Genomic DNA, 11276 nt, shown 5'->3' with positions numbered 1-11276 from the left:
GGGATGCCCTGGGCTGGTTTTTTTTGGTTTTTTGGTTTTTTTTTTTACCCCGTGCAGAGGTCCCAGCCGTGCCCCGTTCTCTCCTCGCCGGGGTGGGGAAGGAGGATGCTGGCGGAGCGGAGCAGGGAGCGGAGGCAAACCACAAGGGGGCATGTGCTCTTCTAATTCATAAAATGTGCCTTTCATTGACAAAAAAATGCCGAACAATCGGTGAATGGTGTGTGCATAACTTAACGCCGCTGGAGAAGCCGCGGGGAGCGGCGGGGGGAAGCGCGGCCGCGGGGCAGGAAGGATGCGGGAGGAGCGGAGGGGGCTTCAAACGCACCTCGGGGCCTCTCCGCTCTGCTGCTGGACCAGGGACCTCTGGTGGGGGGGGAGGAGAGTCCAAGAAATCCGAATTCTGCTCCCAAACTCCGCTGGAAGTGAGGAGAGAGGCAGCGCCAAAGCTGGGAGGAGGTCAGGGATGGCCACAGGCTGGGGCCTCAGCGGGCTCTGGGGATGCTTTTTTTTGTTGTTGGGGTTTTGTTTTTTTTTAAGGTTTTGCAGCAAACGTGCTCGGCCAAGCGTTTTTACTTCCTCTGCTAGGCAAGGCAGAAGAGGAAGCTTGTAGCAAAGGAGAAGATTTCCCCACAGAACATTTCTTCCCAAGCAAAACTCACCACCCAGCTCCATCTCCCAGCCTGGTGGGACTGAACCCATCCTCCCCCTGGTAAGTTACTCAGCTCCTGCTCTCTTCTTCAGTGCTGTGGAGGGGTCTGGGGGTGTTGTACAGGGTGGAGGGAAGAGAAGAGGGGCTGAGCACTGAAGAGGGAGCCTGGGGATGCTTCAGCCCAGCTCTTACCAGGTGCCTGTGAATGCTCTGATGAATTAGAGGACCAGGGACTGCTAATGGCCACTGCCAAGTCTTGCTTTCCAACAGATTTCCCAGTCCATTGGCTTAAAAAAAAAAAAATATGAGATGAGCTGAAGATTTTCTGGCTGGGCATCTCACAGTAAATAGTTGTTTTGTTGGCTTTTTTAGAGTCCTGTCTTCTCAATCCAAACTGGAGCCAGATGTGCTGGGAATCAGTTGATAACTTCACAGGACATGAGTTAAAATGTGCAGCCTGCTGCCTGTAGCTCCAGTGACAGCAGTGAAGTTCAGCCAAGGATAAGGAGGTGTCATCAGGATGGTCCTAAGTGACACAAGGTGTGGGTAAGCAATCCTCACTTCTCTCTGCCCTACAAGCCTGTGCCCAGAAAGAAAAAGTTCCATAGGAGTGGAGGGGAGATACTCACTTGCTTCATAGTGGTGAGCCAGAGCATCACCTCCTCCAGTAAGCAGGAAAGGAGGATCAGGCCTCCAGCCTCTTGTTGTTCATGTTCAACAGCTCAGCTTTCAAACCTCTTCATCCCACTTATAAAAGGCAAAAAGCCCCTGGCACACAGGTCAGAAGGCAAACTTGCCCTCTGTGTTTCCCCCTGCCCAGGTGTGAGCAGGGTACAGGTGCTGTAAGGTCTTGCATAAAAAAAAAAAAAAACCAGAAAGAGGGGAAGCAGTCTGGGCATCCGTGTGGTACAAATCAGATTTAGCTCTTCATCCAGTTTGCCCAAAATGGCCTCTCTCAGACTTTGAGCCACAGTGCAGAGGAGATAGAAATAAATCAGCAAAGGGCTTTCTGCCCTGAATGATGGTGTGAATATATGGTAAAATTGCTGTACTTGCTCAGCAGAAGAAACCCAGCCAGAAGTGCACAAAAGCCTGGGACATCCTCTCCAGGGCTGCTGCTCAGGGGTCTCCTCTCAGAAACTCTGTCACTATTTCATGAGGCTGACAGCAACTCCACACCACTCAGCTTTATACATCTAGCAGGGACAAAGCTTTGGGAAGCCCAGCTCATCCCTGGGCCGTGTTTGGTGCAGATGGGATGTAGGACAGGTGCCTTTCACTGTGTTACCAGTTTTCCAGGGCTTTGGTAGTGCTGTAGCTGCTCATGATGTTGCTTTTGTTGAATTTGAGATAAATCCTCCCTCCCTCAGAATTCTTGCAGCCTGTGCAGACCAGAAATTTCCCTTTGGACTTCAAATTGTGAAGGTAACCCTTACTTGTGTGGGGAAAAAAAACCCCAAAACACATTTTTCTTTGAGCTGGGGCTAAACACAGCCCCATTCTTGTCTGCTCTCATGCCTGTGCAGCCCATGGCCCTATGAAACCCAGCCAGGCAGCCTATCCAGACTAAAAATCTCCCAGTTCTTCAAGAACTGAACCTTCTGCTGTCATTCCTAGTAGCCTCCAAACACAGGATGCCAATTTGATGAAAAAGCTGAAAATAGCAAGACGTGTCTGTCCCACCTACAGCTACATTTTGCAGCTTGCCCTCCCCATCCTCCCTCCCCTTTTCTGATCTTTCTTCTTTGTAGGACTCCTTGTTTAGGCTGGAATCTCCTTTTGCACAGGATGCTCTCCCATACCTGACCATAAAGCTCTGAAATTGCCTTCTCTCCCCATCAGGTAGTGCTCAGAACATTTGTTGCTGCACAGTTAGCCTGGTGTCTCCCTGCTCTTCTAGAAAGCTCCAATATTCCCAGGTCTGCAATGCCTGAGCAGTAAGCAACAAAATGCTCAGAGAAATCTCCCTCCCTGACACAATCTTTGCTGTGTCCTGCTGGCATTGGCTCCTGGGAATGACACGACAGAAAATGAGGAGCCTAATAATTAAAGCTGAGACATTTCCTTTTTTTTTTTTTTTTGGGGGGGGGGTGGGGTGGGGTGTGCTATTAGAATTACAGGCAACAAATTGGAAATCTGGCTTTTATCTGCATCTCTTGAGTGTGCTAAGTGTGTTGGCTGGAGCTGAATTTATCCTTTGGGAAAGCAGGGATCATGCTACAGTGCAAGGGCTGTGCTGAGAGATGACCTGTTGGTTATTTGATCCCAGACTGGTTTGGGTTGGAAGGGCCCTTAAAGCTCCCCCAGTGCCACCCCCTGCATGGGCAGGGACACCTCCCACCAGCCCAGGTTGCTCCAAGCCCCATCCAACCTGGTGCTGAACACATCTCACTCTGTGAGCATCCCAGCCCCCAGTTTGTTGCAGAACCCTGGTGGTTGGGGTGAAGCATGGATGTTGGTTTGACCAATGTGCCCTTAAGCAACCTCTTGCTCCAAGAGTCCCCCACAGCCTGGTGATGTGCATCAGTGGTGCTTGGGAGGGATGAGCAAGGCCATCTCACAGGAGGAATTTCTCTAGAAAGGGAAAATTCCAGCTAACTTTTAATGGGATGTGTATTTGGGAGAGGTCAGGCTGTGTCCAGGAGTCCTCTGTGCTGGTTTCCAGAGCATCTGCAGTGGGAGCTGAGGGCCCTGCTGTGGCACAGTGCCCAGGGCTGAACTCCCACTGCAAACAAGGTTGTGCAACACCATTCCCTATCTCCAGGGTTTCCATGCTTGCTCACAGCCATTCTCTGCTCCTCTGCTTCCTGAAAGGAAATGAAGAGAATTCAATTCCCTCCAAGAAGAGCTTTGGAACATCCAATTTTACTTTGGTTCATACCCCACCACCACCCTCCTGAAAAATAAAAATAAAAAAAAATTCTAAAAAAAAAGGACAACTTTTTCCATGTCAGCCTTTTCCATGTCAACCTTTTCCATGTCCATGTCCAAAGCCAAGCCACTGCTTCCCCTGACTTTGCCCTCCTGTGTTTGCAGGTATCAGCATGCATGCAGCCTCTGAGAGGAGCAGGGGAATGGCAGGGGAACAGCCTGGAGCCAGCGACCACACTTTGGAATCTGGAGAGAAGAAATGAGAAGAGATGAGAAGGCGACTGAACCAAAACCCCCTGAAACCTCCTGAGGTATGGGGTGTGGGTTGGGAAGTTTGTGAAGCCCAGCTGCCCAGCTTCTCCCATTCCTCTGCATCACTTTCACCTTCCATATTCCTTCTGGTTCTTTTTCCTCCCCTACACTGCTCCAGCTCCACTGAAATCCCCTCTGTTCCACCACACTTTGGAATCTAGAGAGGAAAATGAGAAGAGATGAGCAGGAGACCTGAACCAAAACAGCCCAAAACCCCCTGAGGTATGGGGTGTGGGTTGGGAAGTTTGTGAAGCCCAGCTGTCCAGCTTCTCCCATTCCTCTCCATCACTTTCACCTTCCATATTCCTTCTGGTTCTTTTTCCTCCCCCACACTGCTTCAGCTCCACTGAAATCCCCTCTGCTCCACCCATATTTGCCCCTCTCCTCTTCCTCTCCATGGATGCTCTGTTTGCAGCTCTCTTCCCTCTTTTCCTGAGATATATCCATCTTTTATACCCCCACTTTCTGACCCCACACCTGCAGGGACCTGGGAGCAGAGAGGAGCTGGGCAGCACTGCATGGCCTGGTGCAGGTACCTGGTGCAGGGAACAAGAGCCCAGGTCCATTTCCAGGCTTCTCCTGGTGTTGGCAACCCTGGAAATGGGTGCAGGTTCTCCACTGACATATTCTGCTCACACAGTGAGAAGGGAGAGTGTTTGTAACGCGCTCCCTTCACTGCCGACCTCTCCTTCTTTCTCTGCCAGGCCTCTCATCAAGTTTCTGGGACAGGGGCCCAGCTTCGCTCCTTTCCTTTGTTTCCCATCACCCTTTAACCCCCTCTCTCTAATCCCTTTTCCCTCTCCGGAGCCTTAGTTTCTCCTTCAAATCCTTCTCCTCTCTGCAGCCATCCAGCCCTGTTCAGTCAGTGCACCTGCCCCAAAACCTTCCCCCTGGTCACCACCACAACCCCTAAAATATGAAAAAACAAATGCAGAAACTGAAGAACAAGTTAAAGGGATTGTTAAAGGGATTTTGTGTTAGCTTGTGTTATAGGGATTTTGTCTCAGGGACTTAATCAGGGCAGATGACCAAGCTGTTTGTTTGCCTTTGACTGCATTCACTTTCCTTGCTCTAGGTAACTTAATCCTGGGTTTGTTTGGTTGGTTTTTTTTTACCTGTTTTCTATCTTCCCTCAGTCATTAGTGATTTTTCCTGCCTACTTATGTTTCTAAAACAACATGGGACTGTTTATCTTAGAGAACTCTGCAAATGTTGGCTTTAAACCAGAGATAGTGGGGTTTGGGCAGATGTACATCACAACATTTGGGCAGATGTACATCACTCTGATCCCAAAAGCTTTCAAGAGAAGAAGAAGTCACCTGCGTGGTGCACGGGGTGCAGCTTGGGCTCAGCCCACACCCCGTGTCACCTTGAATCACTTATTTAACCAGCAAGCTGCCTGGAAACCTCTTTGCCTCAGTACCTTGCCCATCTGCACCTCATTTTCTGTGACCCAGCAGTTTGATCCCAACATGGGGGCTTGAGCTGAAAGGTGAAGTCACTTTTGGAGGAGAGTGACTCCTCATTTCTCCAGCACCCCCAGAAATGAGGCCCCAAGAGGAGAGATCACTCTGAACCAAACCATTTTTGCAAAATCACAATAATAGCAGCAGTGATGCAGAGAGGAATGAATGAATGCATCAATGAATGGATGATTCCCATCATGGCAGTGCTTTCATCCTTTCCCCTGCTTTTTTTTTTTTTTTTTTTCCCCACAGAAATGAGGGTGGAGCCCATGTGCTCAACTCAGGAGTACCCAGGAGCAGTCACAGCCACAGGAGGATGTTTGCCATCACATGCAAAAAAAGTGACACGTGAGATGCCCACCCGAGGCAGGCTGTGCATCCACAACTTCTTGCTCGAGTGACTCCAGATTTGCCCCCGAGGGGTGTTAGTCAGGGCCTCTGGGAGGCTCAGCAGCAGCAGAAAAATCAGATGGAGCAGAGGGATAGGGAGGTGTGTTCCATGCATCCTTGGGAAGCAGGATATGGTGCTGGTTCTGCCCTCCAGCAGAGCAGTGCACACTCTTTGGGATGGATCTGAGCTTATCCAGGGATAAAGTATGGCAAGGAAGGAATGGTGCACCCACCAGTGCCTGGGTGCAGTGGTGATTAATCATTTAGGCCCTGATCCTGCAAATATGCATGCATTTAATGTTACTACTATGAGTAATCCCCTTGATTTCAAATTAGATTAGTCACAGCCTTAACACTTGGCACGTGAATAAATGTTTGCAGGGTGAGAGCCCCATTTCTGGCCTGATCTTATAAATTATTGCTGTCTAGCACCGTGTCTCTGTTTCTGAAGAATTTCACCAATATTAAAAGAAAAAAAAAAAAAAAAAAAAAAAGCAGCTTCAAACACTCCCCTGAAGTGTGAACATTGCAGGACTAGAGCTGCTGTGTGGTCCTTCTGCAGAGCATGGGGCAGGGATAGATTGGGCTGGAGCTTGCCCTGGGTGTGTGCCTGCTCCAGGCTCAGAAGTCAATCACCATCCATGCTTTCTGCTGTCTTCTACCACTAAGATTGAGGTCTTCCATCTATGAATCACAGAATCCTAGAATTGGCTGGGTTGGAAGGGACCTCAGAGCTCATCAAGTCCAACCCTTGATCCACTCCCCCCGTGGTTCCCAGCCCATGGCACTGAGTGCCACATCCAGGCTCTTTTGAAATATCTCCAGGGATGGAGAATCCACCCCTTCCCTGGGCAGCCCATTCCAATGCCTGATCACCCTCTCCAGAAAGAAATTCTTTCTAATGTCCAACCTAAACCTCCCCTGGCACAACTTGAGACCTCTTGTGCCCTCTTGTCTTGCTGAGAGTTGCCTGGGAAAAGAGCCCAACCCCCCCCTGGCTCCAACCTCCTTTCAGGGAGTTGTAGAGAGTGATGAGGTCTCCCCTGAGCCTCCTCTTCTCCAGCCTCAACACCCCCAGCTCCCTCAGCCCTTCCTCACAGGACTTGTGCTGGATCCCTTCACAGCCTCCTTGCTCTTCTCTGGACCTGCTCCAGCACCTCAATCTCCTTCCTGAGCTGGGGGGCCCAGAACTGGACACAGGACTCGAGGTGTAAATGGATTTATTTATTTTTTTCCTGCTATTTCTTTTTGAAGAAAGAAAGAGAGGCTACATCAGTTTTGCTAAAAGTTAGGGGTGGGGGAAGACAATAAGGAAGGCGACGAGCAGCTCCCAACTTTAAATCCCCAGTCTGATGAAATTCCTCTGGGCTGCAGTGTCCTTTCTGTGAGATCAACCTGCATTAAAGGGACTGGGCTGCTGTTTGTGAATGTACCATCTCTGCAAATTACCACTGCTCCGTTGCATTGTGTTTGTATGAATGGGGGTGACATGTGCTTGCCCACAGGTCCACGTGAGAGAGGTGGGGTGAGGAGGGAAGGATATTTTTAAAACGAATCTGGAGGGAGAAAGTGGAAAGCTTGCGGCTTCAGAGAATGGTGAATGGTATCCTAAAATAACCCCTGTCATCTGCCCACCCACCCACCCACCCTCTGCCCAGAAATCAAGGTGCAGCTCTTTAATCTGAAATTAAATCCCTGGCCCCAGAGGGTATCGATGGATCAATATCTGGGGCTTCTGATCTCTCACGGGCCACCCTGCCATGGCTCATGCGAAGGCTAAAAACAGAAAGATGCAACACAAAAGATACCGCAGTCAGCTCAAGCAGGGGGGATATTTTTAGATCAGAAAAGGGAAAGGAGGGGAGAGAGAGAGAGAGAGAAAGAGAGGGAGAGAGGCTGGTCTAGGGTTTGCAATCTAATTTGGTCTCTCTCTCCCTCCCCCTCCCCCCCCCCCTTTTTTTTTTTTTTTTTTTTTTTTCTTCTCTCTCTCTCTCTCTCCTTTCTTTCCCTCTTTTTTTTTTTTTTTTTTTATTCCATCGGTGGTATTTTCCATACAATCTGATTTCTGCCCGCTCGGCTGGGGAGGGGGTGGGCAAAGGAGAGGGGGATTTGGGGGGTGGGCTAAGGGGGGGGTGGGAGGGGGTAGGGGGGGGTGCAGCACAGCAAAGCTGGGCTGAAGATTCTGGAGTTTTATGGCTCATTCCAGCTAGTGGCTTCTCTCTGCCAGTTGAATTAATTTGATACTATTTTTGAAAGTCAGTGTTTCTAAGGGAGACCTAATGACGCAATGACGTCAATGCAGGTCAATAGCACACACTGGAGGAACTGACTGTGCTACCAGGAGCCAAGGGCTGGGAGCCCGCTCCACCACCACCACCCCGGCTGCCGCACACACCACCCTACCCGCCCCCCCCCCACCCTCAAACACCCCTCCACATCCACCTTCTTAAACGCCCCACTCACCCCTGGAAAAAAAAAAAATAAAATAAGAAAAAATAAAATAAACTATAAAATAAAATAAGGAAAAATAAAATAAAATAAGGAAAAATAAAAATAAGGAAAAATAATAAAATAAGAAAAAATAATAAAATAAGAGAAAAAGAAAATAAATAAAAAAATCAAATAAGAAAAAATAAGAAAAAATAAAAGAAAAAATAAGAAAAAATAAAATAAGAAAAAAATAAAATAAGAAAAAATAAAATAAGAAAAAAATAAGAAAAAATAAAAGAAGAAAAAATAAAATAAGAAAAAATAAAATAAGGAAAAAATAAAATAAGGAAAAAATAAAATAATAATTTAAAAAAAAATGTGATGAGACGCAGTGCAGAGACCAAAAAAAAAAAAACAAAAAACCAAACCCACAATAAAAACCCCACCGCAACCCCCTGGCTACCTGTGCAAGGCAGCGTTATTGTGGCGGTGCGGGGAGGGAGGGAGGGAGGGACACGCGTGTGCCCGCCCGGGCCGGGAGCCGCTGGGCTATAAATAGCGGCGGGGGGGCGAGCGATTCCGCCCCGCGCAGTCACTCAGGAGGTGTCGGGCTCGGCGGTGCGGGGGTGGTGCGTGGGCGGCGGTGCGGGGGGGGGAGAAAGAGGGGGCGGGAGGAGGGGGCTGCTTCTGCCTGTCTCCAACTCAGCCTCTGAACACGAACTGGCTTTTTTTTTTTTTTCGCCTCTTTTTTTTTTTTTTGCCTTTTTTTTTTTTTTTGCCTTTTTTTTTTTTTCCTCCTTTTTTTTTTTTTTTTTTTTTTTTTTTTCCCTTTTCTCCTGGAAGAGTGCAGGCACACATTACCCGAAGCCCACAGCCTTTCGCAATACACAGCTCGAAACGCTCTGGTTTATTTATATAGCCCCTCCACCCTCGGCTCTTCCCACCCATCCCCAAATTCCCTAGAAATCCAGCTAAGGCGTGGGGAAGAGGGGAAAGCGCTTTGAGAGGGAGGGGGAATTATTTATTTTTTGTTTTGTTTAGGGAGTGTTTTGCTTTGGGTTTTGGTTTTTTTTAGGTTGTTTTTTCTGTTTGGGGTTGTTTGTTTTTCTTTTTTTTTTTCTTTGCACACAAAAATAAGTGAAGAAGATTTTGCAAGGTAGGTCCCTCCGTGTGCCTGCGTGTGTGCGTGTGTCTGTGCGTGCAGGTGGTTGGCTTTTGGCTTTTTTGCAAAGTTTTCTGATTTGAGTGCTTCGATGCTTTTACGAGAAGTAAGACTTTTTTTTTTTTTTTTTTTTTTTTTTTTTTTTTTGTTCTGCTGCCTGCCTTTGGAAAAAAAACCTGGACAAACATTGCATTTCCCCCTCCTTGCAAAGACTTCCCTAAGCTGTCGTGTCGTGTGTCCTGTGTGTTTGATGTTCCTGCAGGAAACCAGGCTGGTTTGCAAGCTCCACCAGCAGCCAGGGAGCTCGGTGTTTAAGACACCCCCACACACACTTTTTGCAGAGGCTGCAACTTTCACTTTGTCACTTTTTTAATTTTTTTTAATTTTTTTTTTTTTTTTTTTTTTTTGGGGTGGGGGGGATAGAAGGAAGGCGTCGACTCACTGGGGTAATGAGCTCACAAATTAAATTTTAATTGCAAAAAAAAAAAAAAAAAAAAAAAAAAAAAAAGAGAGAGAGAGAGAATCCAAGTCAGCAGCAGCATGAAAGCTTTTGGGAAGGATGGAAGGGAGCTGACATCTCTTGCACAGGGATTTTGCTGCCACTGGGAACAGGCTGAATGCCCGTAGGGTGTGTGGGGGGGGAAGAGGTAAAATAATAAGAAAGTAAATTATGAGACAAAATACTAATTAAAGCGATGCAAGGGAAAGTGAGAGGCTGTGAGCTCTAACCACCTGTAGAGGGAAATCTTTATACATAGTAATTTCTGATAGCTGATCTATAGAGAAACTAAAAGAGAATTACGTGTTCCAAACTTTGCTGCTCTGCAATGTGGAAGCCAAGCTGCTGCTGCTGGGGGAATCCTTGGGGGCTTGCAAAGAGCAGAGCCTGGTAGCTGGGGAGAAATTTGGGGTTTAGCAGCTCCTGAGCCTCCAGCTTGGCTGTGGTGCACGTCCTGGGTTCCCTTAATGCTGCTGCACATCCTGATCAACAGATGTCTTGCCTGAGAAGAGCTGCTTTGATTTATTGCTGATTTCAAGCAGGTGTCTCAAAGGGAAAAGTTGGATGGTCCGAGGGGAAGTTTTCCCAAATAGCTGCAGTGAGTGAGGGCTGACTGCTCCCACCTGTGGGAAGCCTTTTTCCCCTCAGAGAGCCCTGCTCAGCCTCTGGGTAACCAGAAGAGTAAAAACTACCCCAGGGTGACAAATGGCAGGGGACAGGGTGTCAGCCTTCTGCCACACCTTGTCCTCTGCCTTTTCTTCTGAGGGACCTCGTGGAGCCATGAAACAGCCTGACCCCAGAAGGGACCCCATATGCAGCTGCAGGGTGGTGGCCAAATGGCTCAGGAGGGAGAGGTGGCTCTGGAAATCCAAGCCCTGGCAGGTGGCTCGTGGTGCAGAAAGTCAGCAGTGAGGTGGCGTGGAGCCAACATTCTCCCCTCACTTGCTCATCCACTCTTTTCACCTCTTAGATTTACCAGGAATGGGCCAGGATCTGGTCCATTGTCTCTTAATTCTCCCACCTACTGCACCACTGGCTCCCCTGCCCTGCAGAAATAGGGACATCTGAGGTTAGCTTGGCTTTTCATCACCTCCACTGCCATCTCTTCACCCCTCATCTGTCATCTGCCTGTCCGACAGAGAAAAGGGGGAGATTCTGTGGTTTATTGCCATGAATCCTGATGTGTACATCATGGAGGCCATCTGATCAGTGAGCACTTGAGGAGAAAAACACAGTGTGGCAATGCCACTCTCCTCCTCCCTCTGCCTGGCTTCACAGCAGCTGGAGCCCATCACCTCTGGGTGCTGGTTTAGGTCCCACCTGTACCCTCACCCTAGGCATTAGAGCCTTTGATTTACCATTTGATGACCTGCTAAAACAGAAAATTCTTCCACACCCTCATTCTCTGAGTTTCTGATCTCCATCTGCTTTCTCTGCTCCTTGCCTCCACCCCCAAATCTTCAACTGCTCCAGGTATCCGAGTGTTTTGAAACACCA

General features: G+C 48.4%; 1 long non-coding RNA gene across 1 annotated transcript; it reads left to right on the top strand.

Annotated features, from left to right (window-relative positions):
- Nucleotides 1-559: 559 nt before the first annotated feature.
- Nucleotides 560-4411, top strand: LOC139796722 (uncharacterized). Its single transcript, XR_011726124.1, has 3 exons — nucleotides 560-709; nucleotides 1022-1195; nucleotides 3686-4411. It is a non-coding gene; the product is annotated as an uncharacterized lncRNA (long non-coding RNA).
- Nucleotides 4412-11276: the final 6865 nt, after the last annotated feature.

Source organism: Heliangelus exortis, chromosome 5, assembly GCF_036169615.1.
Source record: "Heliangelus exortis chromosome 5, bHelExo1.hap1, whole genome shotgun sequence".
NCBI classification, from domain to species: domain Eukaryota; kingdom Metazoa; phylum Chordata; class Aves; order Apodiformes; family Trochilidae; genus Heliangelus; species Heliangelus exortis.
This window is presented reverse-complemented; position numbering and strand designations above follow the sequence as displayed.